Genomic DNA, 15,520 nt, shown 5'->3' with positions numbered 1-15,520 from the left:
AATAGTTGTCAAACCATTACTTTTCTAGTCATTTTTTCTGGAACTTTTTCCCTAGAGAGTTGCAGTTAATATTTACTACAACCTTTGAAATTTGTCCCTTTGTGGTACTTTGGTTCAAAATAACATTTATGATTTGGTCATATGAAGATATTTTGTATAATTTGCATATTCAAAGCACAAGAGAGTCATTTGATAAAATTCCCTCCCACTAAATCATGTTTTGGAAACACTTCTTGTGCTAACATTTTATTTCCAAACTGTTGGGCTGGATGGAGATTTCTGCTTTCTTGAGTTCAAGTGATTAAGACACTGATAAAAATAAATTCTATTTTCTCAAAACTGGCTCTAATCTTCTAGGAATTTTAGGGTTTCAGATCTTACATTAATGTCTATAATCCATTTTGAATTTATTCTTGTATGTGGTGTAAGGAGGTGGTCCAGCTTCAGTTTTTTTTGCATGTGTCTGTCCAGGTTTCCTAGCACCATTCATTGAATAGACTATCTTTACCCCACTGTAGATTCTTGCTTCCATTGTCGTAGATTAAATGACCATATAGGCATGGATTTATTTCTGGGCTCTCTATTCTGTTCCATTGATCTATGTGTCTTTATGCCAGTACCATGCTGTTTTGATTACTGTAGACTTGTAGTATAATTTGATGTCAGGTATTGTTATACCTCCCACTTTGTTCTTATTTCTCAAGAATGCCGAGGCTTTCTGGGATCTTTTATGGTTCCGTATAAATTTTGGGATTATATGTTCTATTTCTGTGAAAAATGTCCTTGGTAATTTCATAGGAATTGCGTTGAATCTGTATATTGCCTTAGGCAGTATGGACATTTTAACGATATTAATTCTTCCTACCCATGAGCATGGTATGTATTTCCATCTATTTGTGTCTCTTTAATTTCTCTCTCTAGTGTCATAATTTTCTGAGTACAAATCTTTTACTTCTTTGGTTAAATTATTCCCAGGTATTTTGTAGTCTTTGAAGCAATTATAAATGGGATTGTGTTTTTAATTTCTCCTTCTGATATTTTATTATTGGTATATACAAATGCAACTGATTTCTGAATATTAATTTTGTATTCTGCTACTTTACTAATTTCATTTATCAGTTCTAATAGTTTTTGGTGGAGTCTTTAGGGTTCTCTCTATATAGTATCATGTCATCTGCATATAATGACAATTTTACTTCCTCCTTACCAATTTGGATGCCTTTTATTTCTTTCTCTTGTCTGATTGCTGTGGCTAGAACTTCCAGCACTATGTTGAATAGAAGTGGAGAAAGTGGGCAACCTTGCCTTGTCCCTCATCTTAAGGGGAATAGTTTTAGCTTTTCCCCATTGAGTATGATGTTAGCTGTGGGTTTATCATATATGGCCTTTATTATGTTGAGATATGGTCCCTCTATTTCCACTTTCTTAAGAGTTTTTATCATAAATGGCTGCTGAATTTTGTCAAATGCTTTTTCTGCATCTATTGATATGATCATGTGATTTTTATTTTTCATTTTGTTAATGTGGTGTATCCCATTAATTGATTTGCGCATGTTGAACCACCCTTGCTTACCGGGAATGAATCCCACTTGATCATGGTGTATGATCTTTTTAATGTATTGCTGAATTCTGTTTGCTAATATTTTGTTGAGGATTTTTGCATCTATGTTCATTAGAAATATTGGCCTGTAGTTTTCTTTTTTTGTAGTGTCTTTGTCTGATTTTGGGATCAGGGTGATAGTGGCCTCATAAAAAGTATTTGGAAGCCTTCCCTCTGTCTGGATGTTTTGGAATAGCTTGAGGACAATAGGTGGTAATTCTTTTTTGAATGTTTCATAAAATTCACCTGTAAAGCCATCAGGTCCAGAGCTTTTGTTTGTTGGGAGATTGTTGATTACTGATTCAATTTCCATGGTGGTAATCAGTCTATTCAAGTTTTCTGTTTCTTCTTGAATTAGCCTTGGAAGGTTATATGCTTCTAGAAAATTGTCCATTTCTTCCAGGTTGTCTAATTTGTTGGCATATAGCTGCTCATAGTAATTTCTTAAAATTTTTTGTATTTCTGCAGTGTCTGTTGTCACTTCTCTTTCATTTCTGATTTTATTAATTTGGGTCCTTGCTCTTTTTTTTTTTTTGATGAGTCTGGCTAAATGTTTGTTGATTTTGTTTATCTTCTCTAAAAACCAACTCTTGGATTCATTGATCTTTTGTCTTGTTTTTCTGGTTTCTATTTCATTTATTTCTATTCTGATCTTTATTATCTCCTTCCTTGTACTCCCTTTGGGCTTATTTTGCTGTTCTTTTTCCAGATCCCTTAAGTGTGAAGATAAACTGTTGATTAGTGATTTTTCTTGTTTCTTTAGGTAGGACTGTAGTGCTATGAATTTCCCTCTTCAGACTGCTTTCGCAGCATCCCATAGATTTTGGGTGTCGTGTTTTCATTTTCGTATGTCTTGAGGTATCTTTTGATTTCTTCCTTGATCTCCTGGTTGGCCCATTCATTATTTAGTAACATGTTATTCAGCTTCCATGTATTTGTGTGTCTTCCAGTTTTTTTCCTGTAGTTGATTTCTAATTTCATAGCACTGTGGTCAGAGAAGACAATTGGTATGATTTCAATTTTCTTAAATTTATCAGTACTTGTTTTGTGGTCTAATATGTGGTCTATCTTGGAAAATGTTCCATGTGTGCTTGAGAAGAGCATGTATTCTGCAGCTTTGGGGTGAAATGCTCTGAAAATATCGATTAAATCCAACTGGTCCAATGTGTCATTTAAGACCACTGTTTTCATATTGATTTTCTGTCTGTCCCATGTTGTCAGAGGTGTGTTGAAGTTCCCTACTATGATAGTGTTACTGTTGATCTCTGTCTTTGTGTCAGTTAATATCTGTTTTATATATTTAGGTGCTCCTATGTTGGGTGCATAGATGTTTACTAGGGTTATGTCCTCTTGTTGGATCGATCCCTTTATTGTTATATAGTGCCCATCTTTGTCTTTTAATATATTCTTAATTTTAAAGTCTATTTCGTCAGATGTAAGTATTGCAACTCCAGATTTTTTCTCATTCCATTTGCATGAAATATCTTACTCCAACCCTTCACTTTCAGCCTGTGTGTGTCTTTTGATCTGAGATGAGTCTCTTGTATACAGCATATGCAAGGGTTTTGTTTTCTTATCCACTCAGCCACCCTATATCTTTTGATTGGAGCATTTACATTTAAAATGATTACTGATAAGTATATAGTTATTGTCATTTATTAATCGTAGTTAGATTGTTTTCATCTTTCCTCTGTTTACAGAAGCTCTTTTAATATTTCCTACAATGCTGGATTGGTCGAATTTAGCTTATTCTTTTTTGGCAAGCTTTTTATCTCTCCTTCAATTTTAAATGATAGCTTTGCTGGATAAAGCAATCTAGGTTGTAGGCCTTTGTTTTCCATCACTTTGAGTACCTCCTGCCACTCTCTTCTGGCCTGCAAAGTTTCTGTAGAAAAATCATTTGATAGTCTTATAAGAGTTCCCTTGTATGTAACCCACTGTCTTTCTCTTACTGCTTTTAGGATTCTCTCTTTGTCTTTAACCTTTGCCATTTTAATTATAATGAGTCTTGGTGTGGACCTGTTTGGGTTTATCCTGGTTGGAATTCTCTGCACTTCCTGGACTTGTATGTCATTTTCCTTCATCAGGTTAGGGAAGTTTTCGGTCATTATTACTTCAAATATGTTCTCCATCCCTTGCTCCCTCTTTTCACCTTCTGGTATTCCTGTGATGCTCATGTTGTTGCACTTGATGTTATCCCAGAGGTCTCTTAAACCATTTTCATTGTTTTTTATTCTTTTTTCTTTTTGTTGTTCCATTTGGGTGATCTCTGCTAACTTGTCTTCTAAGTTGCTGATTTGATCCTCTGCCTCATTTCACCTACTGGTAATTCATTCAAGTGTGTTCTTTATTTCAGTTATTGTATTCTTTAGTTCTAACTGGTTGTTTATTATGATTTCTCTATCCTTTTTAATGTTGTCACTAAGCTCCTTAAACATTCTTATCATTAGTGTTTTGAACTCTGTCTCTGATAGGTTGGTTATCTCTATTTCATTTTGTTCCAATTCTGTAGGTTTCTTCTGTTCTTCTATTTGGGATGTTTCTTTGTTTCCCAATTTGGCTGAATCTGTGTTTGCTTTGATGGATTGGGTATATTCCCTTGGGTTCTTGTTTTTTGTTGGGTGATCTTATGTAGTATGTGTCCTTTATATTTGACTTGTACCATTTCCCTATTCTCCTGTGCATGTGCTCCAAAGGTGATTCTCGTGTTGTGTATATTGTCCTGTTAAAGTTGAGCTTTAATTGCTTTTCGCTTGTGAGTAGGTGGGGTTGACTCCTAGGCTGACTAATGGTGAGACTTGGCTCTGGACACCGCAGTGTGTTCTGCTGTGTGAGGGTTGACCACTTAAATGTGGTTTGGCCTCTATGGGCTCTTGTAATATAATGTAATGTAAATGATGTAATATAATATAATACCGGGTCTTAGTTAATTTTTACTCCAAAAGACACATAACAGCTGATTATCTGGGTAGGTCTTATTTTGGGGGAAGCACAGTAGTGATTAGATATTTATATAACTTACAAAGTGATCACCCAATAAGTCTAGTACCCACCTGACACCCCACATAGTTATTGCAATATTATTGACTTTATTCCCTATTTTGTACTTTACATCCATGTGACTGTTTTGATAACTGGCAATTTGTGTATCTTATTCCCTTCCCATTTTTCACACATTACCCAACCCAATCATTGAAACATTCACAAGGAAAAATTTCCTTGGCTTATGCTTTTTGTTAATTATGGCAAATTAATTTTTTGATAGCATCATTAATAACCTAAGCACTTCTCTTCATAATGAATAATGAAGAGAAGTGAGAATTAAGTCCTCCAAAGTTACATATGACAGTTCTTTCAAAGAAACATACATAATCACATAGCAATAATAAAGGAGAGAGGAAAACCCATTGAATGGGTGTGGACAGAAGGAGTAGAACATGGAAGAATAGTTTCTACAGATCTTTTCCAATCAGAAACACTAACATTTTCAGTGGGCTTTGGTTATAAGTCATTGTGTATGGTTGCTAGTGTTATCTTGCTTAGGAAGAAAGCAACAACACCTTTATAGTTATATCAGTAATATTATAGTCTTAAATAAGTTAGAGGTTTTGGAAAGGCGATAAGCCTATTTCATTCACCCTTCTCTCTCGGCCTCTGAAGGAATTGTAATCTTTTAAGATCTATTAAAAACTGTTTTTACAATTTGCCTTTAATATATCCTCTCTGTTCTAAATGCCTTTTACTTTCTCTTCTCTTTTTCTTTTCCTCTTCCCCTGGAGTCATTACTGGTATATTTCATAGTTTTTGATAACCACTTAACCAGTTCCAGGATATCACCTTTCTAATCTTCCCTCTTTCAGTTATCAGACCTCACTCAATTTAGGAATCATCAGTGAGCTATGATTTTTGTTGAGTAAATACATTAGCCCAATGGCTTTGCCTGGATAGAGTTAGAAAAGTGTAAGAAATGTTTCCCATATTATTTAGGATATCTGTGAATACTAGAACTGAGAAACAGAAAGAACTTACCAGTGAGTATGGAAGATACTGCTAGAAAAGAAGCTAGCACAACAAGTTAGATTGCTTTTGAGTTTAAGGATTTAGTTCTTACTCATGGTATTTGCAGAGACACATCAAAAATGAGACCTTCAGAGAAGACCAAACCTCCATTTTTTCCAGGAGCAGTAAAACATGAGATCAATTTCCCTTTCCTGTCAGGTTCACAAGTGTGTTTGGTCTCTATATGTGACAGCAGAAGGACCATTTTAGAGCTTTATTTACTTTCTTAGTCCACAACATTGAAATCTTTCAGTGAATTTTTTGTTTTAATATAATATATATATTTTTCTTTATTTATGCTCACTTTTTTTTTTTTTTTGCTTTCTAGTATGGACTGATTTCCATTGCTGATAAGCATTTGAACATTTGCCAGGGGTGTTTTCCTCTTTGTTGTTTTAGTTAATGGAGGGGGGTTGTTTTTCCTATAACACCATTAACAACTTGACGATGAGCAAGAATGAGAGGTATAGGTAGTATTAAGTTTCTTCAGTGTTAGCAATGATGGTGCCCTCTAGGAACTATGAAAGAACAACAATAAAATTGTAGTTTAGGGGAAAAATAATATAAGAACATGGTTATGATTTTACTATAGATTTTTGTAAAATAAAAACACAAGGGTGACTTGGCCACAGGCTCTTGAATGTACTTATAGAGATGTTCTCAGGAAGGAAGCCCCAGCCCTCTGTGTCTGTGTCTGTGGAACTATAGCCCTGTTCAAAGCAGAGTTTTAGGAGGAGGTAGAAGTGTTTTTCATCATCTTTTTTTCTCTCTCTCAGCCCTATGAGAAATGGAAACCTATCAGAGACTCTTAATATCTCTCCTTTTGAAAAATCTGCTGTACTGAACTTCATGCATCCTCTTTTCTTCCTAATTCCTTTACTCCCTTGTGTTCCCCCATTAAACTCAGGTGGTAAGTCTTTAGCTTCTCCCACGACTTACTAGGAGGAGTTCTAGAAGATTACTTTCTTATGTTTTACTCTTAAGGAGGTGAGTTCTGTTTTCAGAATTAATCAAGACTTACTTTTGCATAGTCAAAAGTGAAAATAGTGAATGCAGAAAATATTCCCAGTTCTCTTGGGAGATGTATTTGGAAATATTGGAACTAAGAATTAAAGAGCTTACCAGTGGGTACTGAAGAGTCTGTGGAAGGAAAACCCAAGGTAATAGGTTAATTTTTGGTTGAACAACCTAATTCATTCAAAACATTTGCCATAGCTTCTGATATATGACTTTTAGGGAGAACCAGCCCCTCCAAGTCACTAAGCTGTACTGTACTGTGATAGAGAATTGAGAAAGGTTCTGGATGGTGTCACATAACCTCCATGAGGTCAGCCATCCAAAGTGGTGTGGGCTGAAGCCCTTTCAGTGTGTCTCTTCCCCCCTCAGTCTAGAGGTAAAATTCTTTGGGGATTTAAATATTGTCTTCCTCTAGTTTGCTTTATCTGTGTTGCCTCTTCCCTTTCCTCCATTTGTTCTTCCTGTCAATCATGTCTTTTAAAAAAACATTATCCATAACTTATCTGGACAGTAAGTGAGGAGCAAAAGGGATAAATGGGAGCATTATCTTTTTCAATATTAGAAATGATATTTTCCTTTAGAAACTGGAAAGTGCAAATAACTATATGTATGTTTATTACTAGGTCTTGCTAAAGTAAAAAGATAAGTAAATATAGTACGCTTAGGAACACAGAATATGCTTAGGAACATGGAATATAGTCTCAATACTCTTCTTAGCAAGAGGGAAGCTCCATCCCTGCCATGTCTGTGTGTGGTGCCTCAGTCCTATTCCATACAGCACGTTAGGAAGAAGAAATGGAGGGAAACATGTTCTGTCTTCTTTCTCTTACTCTCCACTGAAATTGGAAACCTATTAAAAACTTTATTTAAATTTGTTGCCTTGAATTTCATCAATTCTCTTTAACTTTTTAATTTCTTCTTTTCCCTCCCATCTTCCCCTGCTACTGTAAATTCTGGTGTTAAATTTATTAGTTTCACCTAATGACTCATTTTAACAAGTCACAGAGATCAATTCTCTACCCCTTAGAGAATGTCCCTCCTTTCAGAATTCATCAGTAAACGACGGAGTTGGAGGGTGGGGAAGGCAATAAATCTCAAGGTCCAAGAGAGCTAGAAGTACAAGCAGTGAGTACAGAAGAATGGATGGAAGATGTGTGGACAATGGAACGAGAAACAATTAACTTACCAGAGCACACCGGTGACATGGGGGAGAAAACGAAAACAAAGACCAAAATTGTAAGTTACATCGTCTCTTGGGTCAAGAATCTTCTAGGATAGTATCAGAAATGAGACGGTTAGGCAGACCTACCCTTTTAACTTTCTCAGTCATAGTATGATTGTGCAATGGACTTAATGGTTGTGTCTCCCACCCCAATTCATATGTTGAACCCTAATCTTCAATGTGATGGTATTTGGAAGGTGGGGCCTTTGGGAGGTAATTAGGCCACACAGTGGAGTCCTCATGAATGGCATTAGTGCCCTTATAAAAGGGACCCCAGAGAGCTCTCTCACCCTCTTTTTGTATTCAATAAGGAGACAGCAGCGTCTAACCTGGAAGAGGGTTCTCACGAAGGACCAGGGAGCATGCTGGCACCCTGATATCAGACTTCCAGCCTTAAGAATTGTGATAAATAAATTTCTGTAAGTCACCCAGTTTATGGTACTCTGTTATAGAAGCCTAAAATAACACAGTTAGTATGTGAGAGCAGAATTCCTTTCTTTGTTCTCATGTAGCCATCTTGTGTTGGAAAGGAGGTCCATTTTTAGTCTTGTATTCTTTTACTGGATGCACAGGGCTGAAGCCCTTCAGAAACAATGTAACATGTCCTTTCTCTGCTGACTCTCATTTGTCTTTCTCTTTGTCCCCTTTCCTCTATTTTCTTATTGTTATTTCTATCTGTATGTTTTCTTTTGTTGTTGTTAGTACTATCTGATTTCCTGTTGTTGATGAGCCATTTAAACATTGACTGTTTCAGATATAGACATTTATTCTTTCTGTTCACTTGGGAAGTTGCCTTTTACACAATGTCATTAACCACGTGTTGACAAAAAGGAGATAAAAGGTGAAATATGAAATGAAAATTATTGTGTTGGAAATGATGTCCCTCAGGACTTAAAAGTCCCTCAGGAACTTTTAAGAAAAAAACAATATAATACTTAAGGAGAAAAAAAATTTTTCTGTGTGTTTTTACATATTCTTCTAAAGTCAGAACACAAATAAACCTTGAAGGGTGACTTGGAGTTTTTGAGTAATTTCTAATGACAAATTACTCTCAGTTCTACCGCATGCTTTTGCCTGGGCTGCTATAGTCCTATTTGGAGTAAAGCTTGGAGAACAGGAGAGAGAGGAAAGCCTGTTCCTTTTCTCAGCTGAAATGGGAATTTGAAATCATCAAGATTAACTTGTTTTTCATGCATCACCTTTGTTTTCCTAACTCTTCCATTTCCCCTCTTTCCTATTGCAAGTTTCTTGCTTCTCATAAATTCTGGTGAAAAATTTGTTAGTTTCTACTGATAATCCCTTCTAATCAGTCCAAGGACCTTCTATTTGCTCTTTTGGATAAGTGACTAGCTCTCCATTTAGAAAACATCAATAAACTAGAGAATGTTGGGTTAACACACCAGTCACAAGGTAAAAGTAAAAATAATCATATAGGAAAAGTTTCCCAGAACTTTCAGAATGTCTTTGGGTAGTGGAATTGACAAATAGGAAGACAATATACAATGGAAATGAAAGATACCGACAAAGAGAAGCCAGAACAATATATTTAAAATTTGCCCCTAAGAACATAATTCCTATTCTACACAGCCTTTGAAGGGAAGCATTAAAAGTGATATTTTTTTAAAGAGTAGCAAACCCTTCTATTTGTTTGGATGTGATATAATGAGGGATTAGCATCCCTTTGGTATAAATGACGTCCTCTCATTGTAGTGGTGGTGGGTTGTGGGAGTGGGAGTGGGAGTGGTTGTGGGAGGCCCATTCAATATGCAGCATTGATATCCTTCAGTAGATTGGTTTGCTGTGACATCATTTTAATTAAAAATATCATTTCTCTCTAGTTTTCTTCCTGTGTACCAGCTCACTTTTTTTTTTCTATCTTTTTTGTTTGTTTGTTTGTTTTAGAACATTTTTAGGACTTACCAGTGGTCTGGAAATACTTAGCTGAAATTAACCAAAGAAATAATTTATATTACATTTTCTGGGTTAGTTACCAAATCACTATTTAGACTATACATTATTTTCTTAAGAAATAACAAACCCTGTCAGTTATATTGAAATGTGTGATGGATTCAGTATTCCTACTTTCAGAATGGCTTTTGTGTTTTGGATTTTATGAACCCACAATTTGGTAGGTCTTCAAGAACAGATGAGGAGATGGAGCCCATTCTAGTTTTTTTTCACTTCTTTCCTCAGCCTGGAATTGAAAACTTTCAGTAGATTGGTATTTACACATTTAACAAGTCCTTCCTTTCCTTTTTTTGCTCTGTTACATATGTCTCTCTTATTTCATTTTCTGCTACTTCCGCATTCCTATTTAAATCACTGAACACTGTTTTTCAATATGAGTACCATTTTTTGGTGGTAAACAAATTACTTTATCACCATATTTCCCATTGATATTTATTTTTCTTTTAATAATAAGAGTTAATTTTTTCAAAAATGACACTAATCCCACAGCAGGAGAAAAGAAGAACCATGAGATCTCATCTGCGTAAGTGATAACACTTACATTGTTCAAGGCCACAGTATTTTTACACTAAGACAACAGAAAGAGAAATTATTAGGAGTTACTACAAACTTTTTTAAAGTTAAAAATTTCATTTTAATCTGTTTTATTCTTATACATGGTATATCTTTAGTGTTGATAATCTTCCTTCCTGGGATCAGTGGCCTGGATCCCAGGACCACCAAATCCTCTATGACACGGATGGGGAGTGTTAGTTCTAGTCCAGATGGAACTTAAGAGAGCTGGGAGCGAGGCTACCATTCTTCCTTAACAACTGCCTTTTCCCCTTTCACCATCTTTTTTTTTTTTTTTTTTAATCCCTGAAAGGATTGTAACAGTTCTCTTACTTTAGACCAAAATTCTCTAAATTCATCAGTTGATTTCTTTCAATTATCTTACTTGAGGTTAAAAAAGTTAATATTTAACCTCCTTTCTTTTTAAAAATATATAATTAAAACATATTAAATATCAGCAGATACTTTTCTTATTTCTTGTTCTTTCATTTAGTGATTTAAACATTTACTTCTCCCAAATTCCTCAGTGAACTGTGGGGCTTCTGGGTACAATGAAAAGAAAGGAGATTGAGATATGTGGGTCTCAACTGAAATAGAGAGCCAGAATTGAAAATAGGCATTTTGTGAAAAGTTCCCTGGATTCTACAGCAGATCGACATACTAGAATTGAGAAATGAAGACACTTGTGGGTACTGAAGTTGATCCTGAATACAAAATCAAAAATAATATGGAGAAAATCCAAAATAGTTCTTTTTTTGGTACAATATTTAGTTTTATTCCATATTCTTCCAGAAGGAACATTAAAAAATGGGACATTTACAGAGCAGTAAATTACCTGTATTTCTGAAGCAATCTGGCAACTTTGATGGGCCTGGAGGAAGGATAGGAAAGACACCTCTTACTCCATACTTTCTTCCTGTGTTTTCATTGGTTTTCAATTTTTGAACTTTCTTACCACTTTATTATTCCCTCAGTTTTCCTCAAGTAATCTGCTCCTGCTCTCTTTCTTAGCCTGGGGGATCTATTTGCTTTGTTATTTAAATTTTTTGTTTGTTTGTATATGTGTCACAGAGTGGAAAGCCAATATATTGCTGAAAATGGGCTTAACACTTCTCCCCTCCCCCCGTACCACACTGAATGTTTTTTTTTTTATTTTCTGTTAATAAAGAACATATACTTAAAAAATTATCAGTAATTTATCATATTTCAGAGTAATTGGAAGAACTTTAGAAAGGCTAGAAATGGCAGCCCTTAGTTATAGAAGACAAACTATACTGTGGGAAGAAAATATTGAAGTAGCCAAAGAATAACGCTGATTCTCCCCAAGGGAAAACACCACAGTTTGAGGTCACTTTGTTTGGCACAGGTTGAACATAATTTATATTGATGATCTTATGTTTCTTCCTTCCTTCATTCTGTGAGTGGTTCATTCAACAAATATTTATTAATCATCTATTGTGTTCCAGAAACTATGCCCAGCACAAGGGACCCAGTTCTGAGTGAGAATGACAGACTCTGTCTTCCAGCAGCTTCTAGATGGAGGCATCAGACATAAGCCTTAGGATGCGGACAGAGATGTTCCACTTCTATTTAGGAAAAAAATTAAAATTCACAATGAAATCATTTCATTGAATTCATAAATGCATATTTTTATACCTTTAATTTACCTTTCAGTTGCATGGAAAAACAACAATAGGAAATCAGGCAGCATTTCCAAGGCATGGAAATGATAGTATTCTGGTCTTATTATAGAAATGGCCATGCACAGGCAGCTGTTTCCATTCTGAAAGCAGATCCCAGGTTATCTCATAAAGCAAAGCTAAGTCTGCTCAGCACTCCTCAACAGGGAGTTGAAATTCAGGCCCTCCTAAGCTTAAGCGTCATTTAAATTTTCCTTTTTCCATTTGTCTTCTCACTCATTCATATTTTCCTTTGTTCTTGTCATAAAACACATTCAAATTAGAAATGTGCTGTGTTTTTTATTATTAGGCTATTATAGATTTCTGTAAGAAAATTTAAAAAAAATTATTCTATATTCATTCTATTAATCAGTGATTTGTTTTTTCCACATAGAAAACTAGAATTTATAGCTTGAAAATAACTTTCTTTTAGGTGCTTCAACTGCTCTTAATGTATAGTTACCAAAAAACCCCACTATTTTTCCTTCCTGGCACTTGAAGGTTGGTTTCTTATGATAGTCTGCCAAAGGGTGATTTTGCATTCCTCTGCTGAACTCTTTGGGATCTTTGGCTTATGCTTGCTAGGATATCCCACTTTACTTCTCTCCTCTCCCCCCACAAGCACTGAAATCTGTGTCCATGTGAAAACCCATCCTCTTTGTAATGAGAGAGGCTTCAAATATGAAGCGGTCATCCAATCATACAAGTGGTGCCCTCTGAGCTCTGTTATCACATTGTTCTCACACTCATTTTTCTAAAGTGCAATTCTGATCATGTATTCTTTGAAAATTTCTTCTAAGACCCAAACTCCTAGCATGACTCAGAAGGTCTTTCATAACTGGGCCCTATCCACTTCTCCAGCCTCCTTTCCTCCTGACACCAACACTCCCTCTCTGGACCTGACATGGAATCAGAGCGAGAAAACATTGAGAGCAAATTTGAGAACATTCAGTTTATAAAATTTTAGTGATTGTTTCTCTCTCTGAGGTAGACTTAGAACAAGACATGCCTGACTTCCATGAGGCATGTAATATCTTATATCAATAACATCCCAGACGCGTCTCTCCAAATGGCCTTTACTTCCTCTTGGATTATTTGAAATTGCTTTATTACCCCCAGGAATGAGGGCTCCTCAGAGTTATAACAAAGTTCTCTATAACTCCTATTTATGATCACATATTTTGAAGTCTGCTTTCAGAATAAGCTGAAATGGTGACTGCCATTATCTGCATTTCACTGGTGAATTAAATTGCCTAAGTTCCCCCAACTCTTAACTGGATTTGAACTTGCAACGTGGCTCCAAAACCCTGTGCTATCGATGCTTCAGCACTATAATCCTAGCCCTCCAAATCTCTGTCTTTGAGCTTTACTGCCTTGACATGGTTTCTATACATGACTTTTTATTTTTCTCTCTTTCCCTTTCTCTGTTTTAATGTTTGACATTCTTTCAAACCAGAAAAGATTATGAACCTCTCTTCAGTCATAGACAGGAAGGTGGCAGCTATGTTCTGGGAATCCAGGTGTGACTCCACAACATTCTACCTCTTTCCAATATTTAGACAAATAAAAAGAATATCATTTTCTTCCTGTTATAAAACAAATGTTCAAGAGTCTACCATGTTGGAAACAGACTACCTCAAGTACTGGGGAGAGAGGAATGAACAGAGGAATCCTGACCCTGTACTTGCAGGCTTAATAGTGAAGAAAGGAAAATTGGTCACATTAACAAGTGGTTTTATCAGTGTGGTGGATGTTTGGACTAAAGGAACACTCAGTCTCTATCTGATGTCAGAGCCCTATAGAAATTCCTGAGACCTCCTGTTATGGAAGGTAGCTTGGTGTGCTGGGACATCTGTCGTCCGTGGCCAGTACTGTATAGAGGAAAAGCATCACTAGGTAGATTAAAATTGTAAATGTGAAAAATAAAACTGTAGATCTAACTAAAAAATGTTAGAGAATTCCTCCAAGGATCTGGGACATAGGGGAGGCCTTCTTAGAATCACCAAAGCGCATAATGTGAAAAACAAATGTATTTCACTGAATCAAAATTGTTTCTGTTTAACCAGGAAGACTATAGACCAAGTCCACAGACACAGAGCAAATTGAGAGAAGATATTTTGAGGGTATGAAAATCATGAAGGATTAAGATCCCCACTATATAAGAGTTTCTTGCTAATAAACAAGAAAAGAGATGGGAACCCTAATGGAAAAATGGGCAAAGGGTATGAGTAGGTAACTTAGAAAGGAAAAGCCTGAATGGCTAGCAATTATATAAATAGGTAAGTGAACTCACCGGTCGGCATTGAAAAGCAAATTTAAATTGCAACAAAGAACTTTCTTGCGTATACCAGAATGTCAAAATTAGGAAGACAGAAAAAGCTAAGTGCTGTCCAGGACATGAGGTGGAGATTCCCCAACCGTGGGGAGGGTTAGATTGTCAGTCCTGGAAAGCGATCTAGGAATGAAATGTGTATCTGTATGTCTTACCCATCAACAATACCACACCCAGGCATGCCTTCTAGATACATAGCTCGCATGTTGTAAAGAGAACATGCTCTCGATCTTTGGTCTCGATCCTTGATGTGAGCAAGAAGTTGTGGTGACTTTGCCGCAAAGGGAGTGGCTAAATACACTGTGGGATGAATACCGGGGAGGAAATAGGACTCAGTAGTTAGAAGCAACTTGAGTCCAAGGATGGGTTTTGAAAATAAAATGAGAAGCAACTAACAAGGTGATTATAAAACCTTAAAATGAAGAGATAAGTGAAAAAAGTGTTGGACTGGTGCTTCATCAACATACTTTTTTTGTTTCCTATAAGTGAAAACATTTATAATCCCTAAACAACGTTATCTAATTTAAAGTGATAGGCATAGATTTACATAAACAGTTCAATTCATTTCAGGATGGAAGACACGGTGCAGTCATTAAAAGATTTAAAAATGCATAAATATAATAGGAACACGTGAGATTGGTGGGTAGGGGCAGTAGAGAGGCGCAGGCAGAAGGTTCAGCAGAGCAGGATGGCCGATGGAGACTGCTCCCTTCCAGAACTGAGGAGATGTGTGGGAATCCAGATCCCAGGAGGAGCTGATCTTTGATAGGAAAGAAGATACATGGAAGGCTTTCACGTGCAGATTATTTGGTGGCAGAAATATGATGATCATAGGTGATATTTAAAGTTTTTGTCTTTCCAACAAGATGCATGGCCTCTATGGAGAGTGAGAGGTCTGGAGAGATTTTACTTTCATTTGCATCACAAAGAAGACTTCAAATAGTTTCTGTGTTGAAAGGGAGAGCAAGCTGATGAGGGAGAAAGAATTATTGGGACCAGTTGAGTATCTACCTGAGGCTGGCAGCTACGTGTCAGTAGAGGCTCAAGTCTGCGTGGCTGGTGATATTCTCCAGGAGAACCCAGCATGGAAA

This window comes from Rhinolophus hipposideros (genome assembly GCF_964194185.1).
Source record: "Rhinolophus hipposideros genome assembly, chromosome: 3".
In the NCBI taxonomy this organism is placed as follows: Eukaryota; Metazoa; Chordata; class Mammalia; order Chiroptera; family Rhinolophidae; genus Rhinolophus; species Rhinolophus hipposideros.
Note: the sequence above shows the minus strand (reverse complement) of the source record.